Source organism: Jaculus jaculus, chromosome 5, assembly GCF_020740685.1.
Source record: "Jaculus jaculus isolate mJacJac1 chromosome 5, mJacJac1.mat.Y.cur, whole genome shotgun sequence".
In the NCBI taxonomy this organism is placed as follows: domain Eukaryota; kingdom Metazoa; phylum Chordata; class Mammalia; order Rodentia; family Dipodidae; genus Jaculus; species Jaculus jaculus.
The window spans coordinates 108,418,395-108,435,322 of NC_059106.1; the positions used below are offsets into that span (position 1 = coordinate 108,418,395).

The 16,928-nt window shown below is 39.2% G+C and overlaps 1 protein-coding gene across 5 annotated transcripts in view; it reads right to left on the reverse strand.

Moving 5' to 3' along the window:
• Positions 1–16,382, reverse strand: part of Ncoa1 (nuclear receptor coactivator 1) — a 252,169-nt gene extending 235,787 nt beyond the window's left edge. For all 5 annotated transcript variants that reach the window (XM_045148792.1, XM_045148791.1, XM_045148790.1 and 2 more), the window contains exon 1: positions 16,250–16,382. The gene's annotated coding sequence lies outside the window, so the exon portion shown is untranslated. The remainder of the gene's footprint in view (positions 1–16,249) is intronic.
• Between the last annotated feature and the right edge of the window lie 546 nt (positions 16,383–16,928).

Sequence of the window (16,928 nt, forward strand, 5' to 3'; positions counted from 1 at the left end):
TCTTTGTAGATACTCTGAGAGTCTTAAGAGCCACACCTAATACCTTAAGGTCCTACCCTGAAAATATTTTACACCAAATCAATTGATACAGCTAAGAATACACAGCTAGCTAGAAAATCCAAGCATTAACTTAATCCAAGATGCAAAAATATATACATTATAACACAAGAAACACTAAAAAGCAAGACGATATAAATCCACCTAAAAGTATTAATGCATCAGAAATGTCCTCCAGTGAGAAAGAGTTAGAGGAAATGCCTGAGAAAGAGTTCAAAAGAATAATTATAAATATGTTCAAAGAGGTCAAAGAACACATGAATACAACCAAAGAAGAAATCAAAGAGGAAATCAAAGAGGAAATCAAAGGAATCAAAGAAGAGGCAGGACACCAATTTAATGAAATAAAGAAGGCAATACAAGACATAAATAGAGAAATAGAAATAATAAAGAAAAACCAGTCAGAATTATTAGCAATGAAGAACACAGTTAATGAAATAAAAAACTCTGTAGAAAATCTCACCAGTAGGATGGATGAGGGAGAGGACAGAATATCTAAGCTAGAAGATCAGGTGGCAGACCTAATGCAGTCCAACAAAGAGAAAGACAAACTTATAGAAAAGTATGAGTGGGAATTTCAAGATATTCGGGACACTATGAAAAGATCCAATATAAGAATTCAGGGCATAGTAGAAGGAGAAGAATTCCACTCCAGAGGCATAGTAGGCATCTTCAACAAAATCATAGAGGAAAATTTTCCCCAAATTGGGAAAGAGGTGCCAATACAGATACAGGAAGCCTTTAGAACCCCAGCCAGACAAAACCCAGAAAGAAACTCTCCTCGCCACATTATACTCAAACTTCCAAACACACAAACCAAAGAAAAAATATTGAAAGCAGTTAGAGAGAAAAATCAAGTTACCTACAAAAGCAAGCCCATCAGGATTACAGCAGATTATTCAACACAAACTTTTAAAGCCAGAAGGGCCTGGAGTGATATATTCCAAGTTCTGAAAGATAACAACTGTCAACCAAGGTTACTTTATCCTGCAAAGTTATCCATCCAAATAGATGGAGAAATAAAGACATTCCATGACAAAAGCAGGTTAAAGGAATATCTGAAGACAAAACCAGCTCTACAGAAAATACTTGATAGAATCCTCCATGCTGAACAAAAGGAAAAGCACACATATAAGGAACCTAGAAAAAACCAGCCATACTCAAATACCAGTTAACAGAAGAGAGCACAGGTAGAACAAGTAACACACACACACACACACAAATGGCAAACATAAATACACACCTTTCAATAATATCTCTTAATATCAACGGTCTCAATGCCCCAACGAAAAGACATAGATTTGCAGACTGGGTTAAAAAGCAGGATCCTACAATTTGTTGTCTTCAAGAAACTCACCTTTCTACAAAGGATAGACATTATCTTAGGGTGAAAGGTTGGAAGACGGTGTTTCAAGCAAATGGGCCTAGAAAACAAGCAGGGGTTGCTATCCTAATATCAGACAGGGTGGACTTTAGTCCGAAGTTAGTCAAAAAAGATAAGGAAGGTCACTTTATATTGATTAAGGGCACACTCCAACAGGAGGACATTACAATCCTAAACATATATGCACCTAACATGGGGGCTCCCAAATTCGTCAAACAAACACTATTAGAACTAAGGTCACAGATAACACCAAACACGGTGGTGGTGGGTGACTTTAACACCCCACTCTCATCAATTGACAGGTCATCCAGGGAAAGAATAAACAGAGAGGCATCTGGACTAAATGAGGTCATAGAAGATATGGACCTAACAGATATATACAGGACATTTCATCCAAAGGCTGCAGAATATACATTCTTTTCAGCAGCACATGGAACATTCTCTAAAATAGACCATATATTAGGACACAAAGCAAATCTTAACAAATTCAGGAAAATTGAAATAATTCCTTGCATTCTATCTGACCACAATGGAATTAAACTACAAATCAGTAGCAAGAAAGGCTATAGAGCATACACAAAATCATGGAAGCTAAACAATACACTACTAAATGATGAGTGGGTCAATGAAGAAATCAAAAAGGAAATCAAAAAATTTATAGAGTCAAATGATAATGAGAACACAACATACCAAAATCTCTGGGACACAATGAAGGCAGTTCTAAGAGGTAAATTTATAGCCTTAAGTGCCTATATTAAGAAATTAGAAAGGTCGCAAGTAAACGACCTAATGCTTCGCCTTAAAGCCTTGGAAAAAGAAGAACAAGGCAAACCAAAAAGTAGTAGACGGGAAGAAATAATAAAGATTAGGGCAGAAATTAATGAAATAGAAACAAAAAGAACAATCCAAAGAATTAATGAAACAAAGAGTTGGTTCTTTGAAAGGATAAACAAGATTGATAAACCCTTAGCAAATCTGACCAAAAGAAAGAGAGAAGAGACACAAATTAATAAAATCAGAGATGAACAAGGTAACATCACAACAGATTCCAGAGAAATTCAAAAAATTATAGGGACATACTATAAAAGCATATACTCCACAAAGTATGAAAATCTGAAAGAAATGGATGATTTCCTTGATCTATATGACCTACCTAAATTAAATCAAAATGAGATTAATCACTTAAATAGACCTATAACAAACATGGAGATCCGAGCAGTTATCAATAATCTCCCAACTAAAAAAAGCCCAGGCCCGGATGGATTCACTGCTGAATTTTACCAGACTTTTAAGGAAGAGCTAACACCATTGCTTCTTAAGCTTTTCCAGGAAATAGAAAAGAAGGAATCCTACCAAACTCCTTCTATGAGGCCAGCATCACCCTGATACCAAAACCAGGCAAAGATAGAACAAAAAAAGAAAATTACAGACCAATCTCCCTCATGAACATAGATGCAAAAATTCTCAACAAAATATTGGCAAACAGAATACAAGAGTATATCAAAAAGATCATTCACCCTGACCAAGTAGGCTTTATCCCAGAGATGCAGGGATGGTTCAACATACGCAAATCTATAAATGTAATACATTACATAAATGGGTTGAAGGACAAAAATCACATGATCATCTCATTAGATGCAGAGAAAGCATTTGACAAAATCCAACATCCCTTCATGATAAAAGTCCTACAGAGACTGGGAATAGAAGGAACATATCTCAATATAATAAAGGCTATTTATGACAAGCCTACAGCCAACATATTACTAAATGGGGAAAAACTGGAAGCTTTTCCACTAAAATCAGGAACAAGACAAGGGTGTCCACTGTCTCCACTTCTATTTAATATAGTTTTGGAAGTCCTAGCCATAGCAATAAGGCAAGAGACACACATAAAAGGGATACAAATTGGAAAGGAAGAAATCAAGTTATCACTATTTGCAGATGACATGATTCTATACATAAAGGACCCTAAAGACTCTACTAGCAAGCTGTTAGAGCTAATCAAAACCTACAGCAATGTAGCAGGATACAAAATAAATACACAGAAATCAGTAGCCTTCATATATGCTAACAACAAACACACAGAGGATGAAATCAGAGAATCACTCCCATTCACAATTGCATCAAAAAAAATAAAATACCTTGGAATAAACCTAACTAAGGAAGTAAAGAATCTATACAATGAGAACTTTAAGACACTCAAGCGAGAAATTGCAGAAGACACTAGAAAGTGGAGAAACATCCCTTGTTCCTGGCTTGGGAGAATCAATATCGTGAAAATGGCAATCTTACCTAAAGCAATCTACACATTTAATGCAATCCCTATCAAAATTCCAAAGGCTTTCTTCATGGAAATAGAAAAAACAATCCAAAAATTCATTTGGAATCATAAAAAACCTCGAATATCTAAAATAATACTGAGCAACAAAAAAGAGGCTGGTGGTATCACCATACCTGATTTTAACCTATACTACAGAGCCATAGTAACAAAAACAGCATGGTACTGGCACAAAAACAGACATGTAGATCAGTGGAACAGAATAGAGGACCCAGATGTAAGCCCAAGTAGCTATAGCCACCTGATATTCGATAAAAATGCCAAAAATACTCATTGGAGAAGAGACAGCCTCTTCAACAAATGGTGTTTTGAAAACTGGATAAATATCTGCAGAAGGATGAAAATAGATTCTTCTCTCTCGCCATGCACAAGAATTAAGTCCAAATGGATTAAAGACCTTAACATCAGACCGGAAACTTTGAAACTGCTAGAGGAAAAAGTAGGGGAAACCCTCCAACATATTGGTCTTGGCAAAGACTTTCTAAATACAACCCCAATTGCTCAGGCAATAAAACCACAGATTAACCACTGGGACCTAATGAAATTACAAAGATTTTGCACCGCAAAGGACACAGTGAAAAAAGCAAAGAGGCAACCTACAGAATGGGAAAAAATCTTCGCCAGCTATATATCTGATAAAGGATTAATATCTAGGATATACAAAGAACTCAAAAAGTTAACTAATAAGGAATCAAACAGGCCAATCAAAAAATGGGCTAAGGAGCTAAATAGAGAGTTCTCAAAGGAAGAAATACGAATGGCATATAAGCACCTAAAAAAATGTTCTACGTCACTAGTCATCAGGGAAATGCAGATTAAAACTACATTGAGATTCCATCTCACTCCTGTCAGATTGGCCACCATCATGAAAACAAATGATCATAAATGTTGGCGGGGATGTGGAAAAAAAGGAACCCTTCTGCACTGCTGGTGGGAATGCAATCTGGTCCAGCCATTGTGGAAAACAGTGTGGAGGTTCCTAAAGCAGCTAGAGATTGATCTACCATATGACCCAGCTATAGCACTCCTAGGCATATATCCAAAGGACTCATCTCATTTCCTTAGAAGTACATGCTCAACCATGTTTATTGCTGCCCAATTTATAATAGCTGGGAAATGGAACCAGCCTAGATGTCCCTCAACAGATGAGTGGATAATGAAGATGTGGTACATTTATACAATGGAGTTCTACTCAGCGGTAAAGAAAAATGAAGTTATGAAATTTGCAGAAAAATGGATGGACCTGGAAAGTATTATACTAAGTCAGGTAACCCAGGCCCAGAAAGCCAAGCGCCACATGTTCTCCCTCATATGGGGATCCTAGCTACAGATGACTGGGCTTCTGTGTGAGAATGAAAATACTTAGTAGCAGAGGCCAGTAAGTTGAAAAGGAGACATAAAGGGTGGAGAAAGGAAGGGAGGAGGATACTTAATAGGTTGATATTGTATATATGTAATTACAATGATTGTAATGGGGAGGTAATATGATTGAGAATGGAATTTCAAACGGGAAAGTGTGGGGGTGGGGAGGGAGGGAATTACCATGGGATATATTTTATAATCATGAAAAATGTTAATAAAAATTAAAAAAAAAAAAAAAAAAAAAAAAAAAAAAAAAAAAAAAATTCCTTTTAAATTTTATTTATTTGCAAGGAGAAAGAGAGAGGAGAGACAGATAGATTGGGTACACCAGGGCCTCTTGCCAATGCAGATGAACTCCAAATATGCACTACTTTGTGCAAAACAATTTTAGAAGAACTAAATTAATGTGTATGACAGAAACTCAGTCTTGTTTCTATTCACAAAAACTTCTAGAGGCGAGAAAAATACTTTCCGAACTGGATTCTGTAGAAAGCAAAAGGTCTGTGCAAGGCTGGAGAAATGGCTTAATGGTTAAGGTGTTTGCCTGTAAGGCCCAAGGATCCCAGTTCGACTCTCCAGGAACCACGTAAGCCAGATGCACAAGGAAGCACATGCATCTGGAGTTCATTTGCAGTGGCTGGAGGCCCTGGTTTGCTCACTCTCTCTCTCTCTCAAGTTAATAAATAAATAAAACATATCTAAAAAAGGTATATGCAAGAACAAACATAATTGAGAAGTTCTTACCTTACTTTAAAAAGCAGCAGCAGCAGCAGCAGCAGCAGCCAGGTGTGATGGCACACGCATTTAATCCCAGTACTCAGAAGGTAGAGGTAGGAGGATCGCCATGAGTTCGAGGCCACCCTGAGACTACCTCAAAAAGTCCCCCCCCCAAAAAGAAATTAGATAGTGAAACACTGAAATGGTTATTTTTATGAAGGTGATCTTTTATTTAATTTTCTAAAATTTTTGTTGTTGTTGTTGATTTTGATTTATTTATTTGAGAGTGACAGGGGGGGGGGGAAAGTGGGTGCACCAGGGCTGCTTAGCCACTACAAACGAACTCCAGACGCGTGCACCCCCTTGTGCATCTGGCTAACGTGGGTCCTGGGGAATTGAGCCTTGAACCGGGGTCCTTAGGCTTCACAGGCAAGCGCTTAACCACTAAGCCATCTCTCCAGCCCATGAAAGTGTTCTTAAGTGAAGAGGAATAACTGTGGTATTAGAGCGTGGGCTCAAATGAACTTAAGGAAAAAGAAAGCTAGCGGGACGTGGTGGCGCATTCCTTTAATCCCAGCACTCAGGAGGCAGAGGTAGGAGGATCACTGTGAGTTTGAGGCCACCCTGACACTACATAGTGAATTACAGGTCAGCCTGGGCTAGAGTGAGACCCTACCAAGAAAAAACAATAAATAAACAAATAGAAAACAAACTGCCTAAAAAAGCTATCTTTGAGCCGGGCGTGGTGGCACACGCCTTTAATCCCAGCACTCAGGAGCAGAGGTAAGAGGATTGCCATGAGTTCAAGGCTACCCTGAGACTACATAGTGAAATTCAGGTCAGCCTGGGCTAGAGTGAGACTCTACCTCTAAAAACAAGGCAAACAAACAAAAAAGACTACTTTGATTTATTACTATATACAGAACCAGGTGTAGGAGCAGGAGAGATGGTTCAGTGGGTAAAATCACTTGCCCTTCAAGCAAGAGGGCCTGAAAAGGCCTGAGGCTACCCAAGTTCAATTCCCCAGCACCCACATAAAAAAGTGGACATGGCTATGAACCTTTGTAACTTCACCCTATATGGTCATTGAGATTTCCTGACTCAAAAACTCAGCAGCTCTGGGTTGAGGGTCACATTCTGTCTCAAAGAAATGCATGGATAACTGACAAGGGAGGGTACCCGAGGTGCTCCTCTGGCCTCTGCATACATGAGCATAGAGTATGTGCATCTGCACATACATGTGCAAATGCTAAATACATCATATCACAAACCATTACACACACACATGCAAACACAAACAAGTGTATGTAACTGTTTCTTATATATATTTTATATATGCTATATATTTCTTATATTTATTTACTAAATACATATTAAATACTAATGAATATATTAAGTACATTGTCTAATTTTATTTCAAGTAGCCAATAAAAAGTCAAATAGGACCCGGGCATGGTGGTGCATGCCTTTAATCCCAGCACTCAGGAGGCAGAGGTAGGAGGATCAAGGCCACCCTGAGACTACATAGTGAACACCAAGTCAGCCTGGGCTAGAGTAAGACCCTACCTCGAAAAACCAAAATAAATAAATAAATAAATAAAATAAAACAGTCAAATAGGATGCAATTACATTTTAGGGATTAAGAGAAAGGAATTATGTTATCTAAGAATTTAAAAAAATCAAGTAACACCAATAAAATCAACAAATGAAATAAAGTGGGCCATGCAAAGGCTGCATACAGATCAGCAGAGAAGTGTGTTTCTAAAAATGATACATTGTTATAAAATACTTCAGAGGCTGGAGAAATGGTGGCTTATCAGTTAATGCACTTGTCTGCAAACCCTAAGGACCCAGGTTTTCATTTTCTCTATCTGCCTCTCATATATATAGACTAGAGTAAAAAATTAGCCAGGCCTGGTGGCACAAGCCTTGTCATATCATGCACTACGGAAGGAGGGAGGGATAGGAGGCCAGCATGGTGCTACAGAGAGTGAGTTGCAGGTTAGCCTGGGCTATAGAGTGAGACTTTGCTTTGCAAAAAAAAAAACCAAAAAGTTATAAAAAGAGATGCAAAAATCAGAGAATCATAGATTCTAGGGCTGGAATGCTTGGAAGCTCTGCTAAATACCAGCTAATTAACTTCTGGCAAGTTTGCATTCACTTCATCAGCATTCTTGTGAGAATCTAGTGAGCTAATATGTACAAAGTGCTTAGAATAGAGTGCTAAGAAACAAGTACCATACAGTCAGTCTGCCCTTTGTTGGAAGTGTTTTTTCTATACAGAATACTCACTGATTTGATAAAATGTTTCAAATAGGAATTCAGCACAGTACTAAATGTACTTAATGAACAAAAAAAAAATAAAATTTTGGACCATTTTCTTATGATTTTTCAGGAAACATTAGGGAAATTTATGAAGAATGATCCCTCACCCTTCATTACTATGCCAAATCATAAGCATCTACTTTAAATAATAATCAACTACCACCTGGTCAATCTTTAATCCCCGCCCTAAGATTCTATTCCTTTGGACACTAATAAGGCATATCTAAGACACTACCTCGCCACCCAAGGGTATGATTATTTTAATGTGTCACCACAATACTAGGACTTGGAAAATACAACAACATACTGCTGTCTTATCTAAAATTAAAGATAACTCTTGACTATCAAATGTCCAATCAGTATTCAAATTACCATGATCATGTAATAAGTGCTTATGGACAAAATGTGCACCAACTAAAAGCCAAAACATTGCTGATAACCTAAATTTCCTCTTCTGGTCCTGCTTTTTGTTGTTGTTGTTTTCTATTTGTTTAGGGTTTTTTTGTGTGTGAGTGTTTGTTTAAGGTAGGGTCTCACTCTAGCCCAAGCTGTCCTGGAATTCACTATGCAGTCTCAGGCTGGCCTTGAACTCACAGAAATCTTCCTACCTCTGCCTCCTGAGTGTTGGGTGGGATTAAAGGCATGTGCCACAGCACCTGGCTCTATTCCTTGTGTGCTTTTTAAAAATATTTATTTATTTGAGAGAGTGAGAGAGTGAGAATGCTAGGGCCTCCTGTCGCTGTAAACAAACTCTAGACACATGTGCCACTTGAGTATTTTTTGGCAAGGCTACTTCATAGGCAGTGTTTTGAACTTTCATTAACAGAATGAGAGGCAGAGGTAGGAGGATCGTTGTGAGTTTGAGGCCACCCTGAGACTACATAGTGAATTCCAGGTCAGTCTGGGCTAGAGTGAGACCCTACCTTAGAAAAAGAAAGAAATCTAATGTCTGAATGTTTGTCCTCCTCTAATGCTAGCAGCTACTTGTGATCTCTGCTTAGGTTCAGTATTCATTATCAAATGGTGATGTTGTGCCTTTATTACCCTTTCCTTTTTATCTAGAACAATTTAATAAAAGAAACTTCCAGCCAGGTGTGGTGGCACACGCTTTTAATCCCAGCACTTGGGAGGCACAGGTAGGAGGATTGCCATGAGTTCAAAGCCACCCTGGGTCTACATAGTGTCAGTCTTGGGTAGAGTAAGACCCTACCTCAATTGAAAAATAAAAAATAAAAAGAAGGAGGAGAAGGAGAGGGAGAGGAAGAACAAGGGGGAGGAGGAGGAAGAGAAGGAGAAGAAGAAGAAGGAGAAGAGGAAGAAGGAGAAGAAGGAGGAGGAGGAGAAGAAGGAGAAGGAGAGGAAGGAGGAGAAGAAGAAGAAACTTCCTTTCATCCACTATTGGACTACTCTGAAGTAGAGCTGGTTCCTAAGTATACTTTAAAGAAAGCTAAGTTGTTTTTTAAGTATCATATTAAAGCTTACACTTAAAACATATTTGATATGAATCATTATACTGCAGTGATCCTTACCTACTCTCAAATTGACTCATCTGGCTGAAGAGACAGGTTAACAGTTAAGGTGCTTGCCTGTGAAGCCTAAGGACCCAAGTTCAATTCCCATTTACCTACTTAAGCCAGATCACAAGGTAGTGCATATATCTGGAGTCTATGTGCAGTGGCTGGAGGCCCTGGTGCGCCCATTTTCTCTCTCTCTCTCTCTCTTAAAATAAATAAAATATTTTTTAAGAAAGGAAAATGTCTAGGAACACAAATTTGGAATCAGATGGAGGCACAAATCAATCATACTAAGCTTGTTTCTTTATTATTTATTTTTACTGAATTAAAAATTCTGAAGCCAGGTATGGAAGTGCATGACTTTAATCCCAGCACTTGGGAGGCAGAGGCAGGAGGATTGCCATGATCTACAGTGAGATCCTATCTTGAAAAAAAAAAATCTAAGGGGCTGGAAACACTGAGACTACAGAGTGAATTCCAAGTTAGCCTGGGCTAGAGTAAGACCCTGCCTCAAAAAAAAAAAAAAAAAAGATTCTGAATTATAGGAGCTTGGGAGATTGATGGCTCAGTAGTTACCTACATAAAATTAGATGCACAAGGTGGTACATGCATCTGGAGTTCATTTGCAGTGACAAGACACTGTGGCATGTCCATGTTCATTCCCATATTTTCACCTCTCTTTCTTTTTTCTTTCTCTCTCTCTCATATGTACACACACACAAAGAATAAAGAAATAAGAGGTATTTACCTAATTTTACCAAAAAGTAACAAGCATATACTTTCCTGTGTATGGAGAGCATAAAATACTGCAGGAAAGCATAATACAACAGTTATGGACGATTTCATAAATCTCTGAAAAGATATAGGGCTAGTGGCCTAATTTTAACTCTTTTCAACACTAAGAGATGGCTTAGCAGTTAAGGCGCTTGCCTACAAAGCCAAAGAACCCAGGTTTGATTTTCCAGGTCCCTCATAAGCCAGATGCACACAATGGCGCATGTGTCTAGAATTTGTTTGCAGTGGCTAGAGGTCCTGGTGTGCCCATTTTCTCTCTCTCTTACACACACACACACACACTCACTCTCTCTCTCTCTCTCTCTCTCTCTCGTTTTCTCCCTCTTTCTCTGTCTCTAATAAATAAATAAGTAAAAATAAAATCTTAAAAAAGAAGCAGGATATGAATTAATATCATGGTACAATTTCTTTTACTCAGAAAAAGTACACAATTTACTACAGCTCAAGTTGTCTGTGCTTTGATCTGAGGGAGAAAATATAACTTTTCCAACTATAAGTGGCTTTAAAAAAAAAAAACACTACCAACACAACTAAACAGAAACAAAACCTTCTGCTGCAGGGATTCTTCTGTCATAATCAACAGGGCCTATGTGAAGCGCTACTATGTTCCTTATACATCAGTGTCTTCCTCCTGCTGCAAAGCAACATGTCTGCTAGCACGTGCACAGCAGGAATTGCTTTTCCAGATGGTATGCCTTTGATAAGAGGTTTTTGCTAAAAGCTCAGTTCTTCCTCTCCAAGAATATTTGTATAATTTTTTTTTTAAGGTAGGGTTTTACTCTAGCCTAGGCTGGCCTGGAACTCAAACTCACTATGTAGTCTCAGGTTGGCCTGGAACGCATGGCAAGCCTTTTACCTCAGCCTCTCAAGTGCTAGGATTAAAGGTATGCTCAACCACATCCAGCTGTTATTAATTTTGAAACTGGTTATACAAACTTCTATTAGTAGTGTGAGTTGACCTGTTTTTGGCATGAGAAGGAACCTCTGATACTTCACTAGTCAGGTATTCAAGTATTATGCGTTAGTAGTAAGGTAGTCAAGTAAGATAGTTTGGTAGTAAAACATTCAAGTTTTAGTTAACACTATTCATTAAATTTGCCTCTAAACCTATTATTATTTGGGGGGTGGGGAGGTTGAGGTAGAATCTTGCTCTAGCCCAGGCTGACCTAGAATTCACTACTATATAGTTTCAGGCTGGCCTTGAACTCACTGCAATCTTCCTATCTTCCTATCTCTGCCTACTGAGAGCTGGGATTAAAGGTGTGCACCACCATGCCTGGCTTATTTTATATTATTTAATGCAATCATTTAACTTTCACATCTAAATGTTATTACTATTACGGTTGTTGTTGAAGAAGAAACTAAAAAATACTGATTCAGTTGCCCAAAATAGCATGAAAGAAGAGCTGAAGCTTGTGATCCTTCCACGAGGCCTCAGCAACGAGAAAGAAAAGCTGTAGCAAAAGGTTCTCTGTTCCCTTAACAGACCTTGCTGAAGTTTGCCTCCAGCTATGTCTTTGCTTCATGTTTTATTTAGTGTGGGGTGATGTGTGCATGGTGTATGCATGTGTGTGCAGATGCTGAGTCCAGGAAAAACCTCGGGCACCCTCCTCTACTGCTTCTCTGTACATTTCCTAGGTTCCTCAGGTAACCTAGAGCTGCTACTTTCAGTCAGCAGCTCAAGAGAAACTGCCAGAAAATACTGTTCAAATGTATTATGTAAAGCTTTCAAATAGAAATTGTGAATTTGGGGCTGGAAAAAATGGCTTAACAGTTAAGGCACTTGTCTGTGAAGTCTAAGGACCCAGATTCAATTCCCCAATACTCATAAGCCAGATGCAGATGTGGTGGCACATGCCTTTAATCCCAGCACTTGGGAGGCAGAGGTAGGAGGATCACTGTGAGTTTGAGGCCACCCTGAGACTACAGCCAATTCCAGGTCAGCCTGATCTACAGTGAGATCCTATCTTGAAAAAAAAAAATCTAAGGGGCTGGAAAGATGGATTAACAGTTAAAGGTACTTGCTTGCAAAGCCTAATGGCCTGAGTTCAAGTCCCCAGTACCCACATAAAGCCAGATGCACAAAATGGAACATGCATCTGGAGTCTGTTTACAGTGGCAGGAGGCCTTGGTGTACACATATGCTTACACACACACACACACACTCTCTCTCTCTCTCTCTCTCTCTTTTTCTCTCTCTCAAATAAATGCTTTTTTTTTTTCAATTCAGAAAAAGGGCTCTCCAAATTGCTTAGCAGTTAAGGCACTTGCCTATAAAGACTAAAAAGCCAGGTTTGATTCTCCAGGTCCCACATAAGCCAGATGCACAAGGTGGCGCATGCATCTGGAGTTCGTTTGCAGTGGCTAGAGGCCCTGGCACGCCCATTCCCCCTCTCTCAATCTCTCTCTTTCTCTAATAAATAAATTTAAAAAAATTTTTTTAATTAATTATTTATTTATTTGAGAGCGACAGACAGACACAGAGAGAAAGACAGATAGAGGGAGAGAGAGAGTGAATGGGCGCGCCAGGGCTTCCAGCCTCTGCAAACGAACTCTAGACGCATGCGCCCCCTTGTGCATCTGGCTAACGTGGGACCTGGGGAACCGAGCCTCGAACCGGGGTCCTTAGGCTTCATAGGCAAGCGCCTAACCGCTAAGCCATCTCTCCAGCCCTAAAAAAAATTTTTTAAAGAAAAAATTTTTAAAAACAGAACAAGAGCCAGGCATGGTGGTGCATGCCTTTAATCCTAGCATTCAGGAGGGAGAGTTAGAATTGCTGTGAGTTCAAGACCAATCTGGGACTAGAGTGAGTTCCAAGTCAGCCTGGGCTAAAATGAGACATGACCTCGAGAAAACAAACAAAATCCAAAGAATGTAAGCTACGTATTTTAGGCAACAGACTTTTACAAGTAGAATCATAAATACTTAACAACCACAACAACCCAGTAAGCAAATTCAAATAATCAGAATTTCTCCTATCCTAATCTTTGCTTTCATTAAGTCTGAATATGAAACAAAACTACTTAAAACAGGAATCTAAATTAGGATTTTCATGGCTGTATATAAATCATTTCAGGTGGTAATATTTAGTCTACCTAGTCCTAAAATAAACATGCTATGTGAATAATATCTTCAACTTCATTGATAATAAAGTTACAGAATAATATACATTTCCACATTAGTACAATCATTCTTTACAAAACTTGGACATTCAAATTATGCTCTTTTTATTTTTTCCTGGCTTTTTTTTTTTTTTTTGGTTTTTCGAGGTAGGGTCTCACTCTGGTCCAGGCTGACCTGGAATTAACTCTGTAGTCTCAGGGTGGCCTTGAACTCACAGCAATCCTCCTACCTCTGCCTCCCAAGTGCTGGGATTAAAGGCGTGCGCCGCCACGCCCGGCTTTTCCTGGCTTTTTGAAGCATGGTTTCACTCTAGCCCTGGCAGGTTTTGAACTAATGGTGATCTTCCTACCTCAGTTCCTGAGTGTTGGGATTATAGTTGTATGCCAGCACACCCAGCAAAAATTATATTCTTAAATGAAAGTCAGAAAAAACAACATATCTATCTGAACACATCTTAAAAAATAAGTAAAACAGCTATAATAATAAAACAAATCTTTTTTTTTTTTTTTTTTGCCAATGTCTGTTTAGTCTTCGAGGTCATTGTAGTTCAGGTTGTTCTCAAATTCATGATGCTCCTTCACCCTCCTTATTTTTTTAATTAAAGGTGTATATCATTGATTCTAGCCATAAATTCCTTACTTGAGTAAAAGCCAATTGATCCATTTCTATAGTAACTCATCTCTTACAAGCACACTTGCTGTCCTAACACAAGACGTGTTTGGATCCCAGCACCATGTAATAAAGCGGGGGTTTGCTGTATATGCCTGTAACCCTGAAACTGTGTAGTGGTGAAGTCAGGAGGATTTCACCCATACTAGCATTGAAGCAGCTATATGTGCATCAATTCTTAAACAGCCTCAATGAAACAATTGTGAACAGAATGGTAATGGATGATGCCTAACATGCCCCTCTGACCCTTGCTCATGTCTGTTCCAGAATTTGACAAATAGTACTTGAATGTTGAAATTTAAATATGTATCTAGAATGCACACAGAGAAATTTTACATACATGTGTGCATTCATGCACACACACACACAGAGATATGAGTGTTCTTCAGTGCCACCATACATTCCTGGACTGTATGATTATATCACGCACACCCAAATTAAACTGAGATTTTACTGTGTATTTTTAAAAATCATGTATTTTTAATCATTCACTATTTTACTCTAGGACTGGAGAGATGGCTTAGCAGCTAAGGCACTTGCCTGCAAAACCTAAGGACCCAGGTTCAATTCTGCAGTACCCACATAAGACAGATGACATGATGGTACATGTCTGAAGTTCGTTTGCAGGCAGTAGCTAGAGGTCCTGATGCACCCATTCTCTATCTCTCTATCTGCCTCTTTCTCTCTCTCTCAAATAAATAAATAAAAATACATTTTTTTTTTTTAAGGTAGGGTCTCACTCTAGCCCAGGCTGACCTGGAATTCACTATGGAGTCTCAGGGTGGCCTTGAACTCACGGCGATCCTACCTCTGCTTCCCGGGTGCTGGGATTAAAGGCGTGTGCCACCACGCCCGGCAAAAATACATTTTTTTAAAAAGTACACCTACTAACTGCCAGAGAAATTTTAAAACTGTTACTAAAGCAAACCAGTGTGCAAGTCAGGAGAACGATAGCTGAACATCTTTATTCATTGCTCTTTGCTTCCTGAGTGCAGGTCCAGCTGCTTCCTGCTCCTGATCCCATGCCTCCCCACCATGATGGACTGTGTTTTCTGAAACTGTAATTCAGAATAAACCTTTTGTTACTTTAAAATAAATAAATAAAACAGGGATGGAGAGATGGTTTCACGGTTAAGGCATTTGCGTACAAAGCCAAAAAGGACCTAGATTCGATTCCCCAATACCCATGAATGCCAGATGTATAAGGTGCTGCATGTGTCTGGATATGATTTGCAGTGGCTAGCGTTTCTAGTAGGTCCATTCTCTCTCTCTCTCTCTCTCTCTCTCTCTCTCTCTCTCTCTCTCTCTCTCTCTCTCTCTCTCTCACTCTCCCCCCTCTTTCTCTCTCAAATAAATAAATAATTTTTAAAAATCTGGACCTTGGGGGCTGGAGAGATGGCTTAGCAATTAAGGCGCTTGCTTGCAAAACTTAGAATAACATGAGTTCAGTTACCCAGTATCCACATAAAGCAGGATGCACAAAGTGGCACATGCATCTGGGGTTCATTCGCAGTGGCTACAGGCCCTGGCCTGTCCATTCATTCATTCATTTTTTCTTTCTTTCTGCTTGCAAATAAACAATTTTTTAAAAAATTAAAAGAAAGAAAGAAATGTGGACCTTTCCTCTGTTGATTTTTTTTTTTTCAGTAGAAAGGGTGAATGAGGCAGTGAACTTTTCTCTAAAAGCTACCCACACTCGAACATACAAGAACTTTTAAACTTGCAAAATCTACATATGGCCAAGCATGGTGGCACACACCTTTAATCCCAGCACTAGGGAGGCAGAGATAGGAGGACTGCTGTGACTTTGAAGCCAGCCTGGGACTGCAGAGTGAATTCCAGGTCAGCCTGGGCTAGAGCAACACCTTACCTCGATAAAACAAACAATAAAAAAATCTACATATGCAAAACATTATAAAATCAATACAAAAGGGTCAAGTTAAAGTAAAATTGTGCCTCAAATACCTTTAGAATAAGTAGAAATTTAAAATGTTGGCGCCTTCATTTGGAAGCAAAGTTTCTATTGTGGGATCTTGTCTGGTCCTTGATTTTATCATCAAAGTCAGTTCCAGTTATTTTTCCATTAGTACGGAGTGATCTAGAGTAGAAGAAAGAAGGCACATTCAGGCCACTACAATCATTGCAGATTCTGGATGCTATGACATGTCACTGTCCGCTGCAAACATACATAAAATTTTTAGGCAGATGCTCTACTTTGTTAAGAAATGCTAGTTCTACTGGACATGATGTTGCAAGCCTTTAATCCCAGTACTTGGGAAGCTGAGGTAGGAGGACCACTGTGAGTTCAAGGTCAGCCTAAGACTACATAGTGAATTTGAGATCAGCCTAGGCTAGAGTGAGACCCTACTTGGAAAAAAAGGGAGGGAGGGAGGGGAAGGGAGGGAGGGAGGGAGGGAGGGAGGGGAAGGGAAGGAGGGAGGGAGGGAAGGAAGAAAGGGAAGGAAAAAAGGGAAGGGAGGGAAGGAGGGAGGGAGGAGGGAGGAAGGGAGGAAGGAAGGAAGGGAGGAAGGAAGGAAGGAAGGAAGGAAGGAAGGAAGGACTGACGAGAAGGAGGGAGAAAGAGAAGAAGAGAAGGAGGAAGGGAGGGCAAGCAATGCCAGTTTCTATTACTGTCACTTCCGCA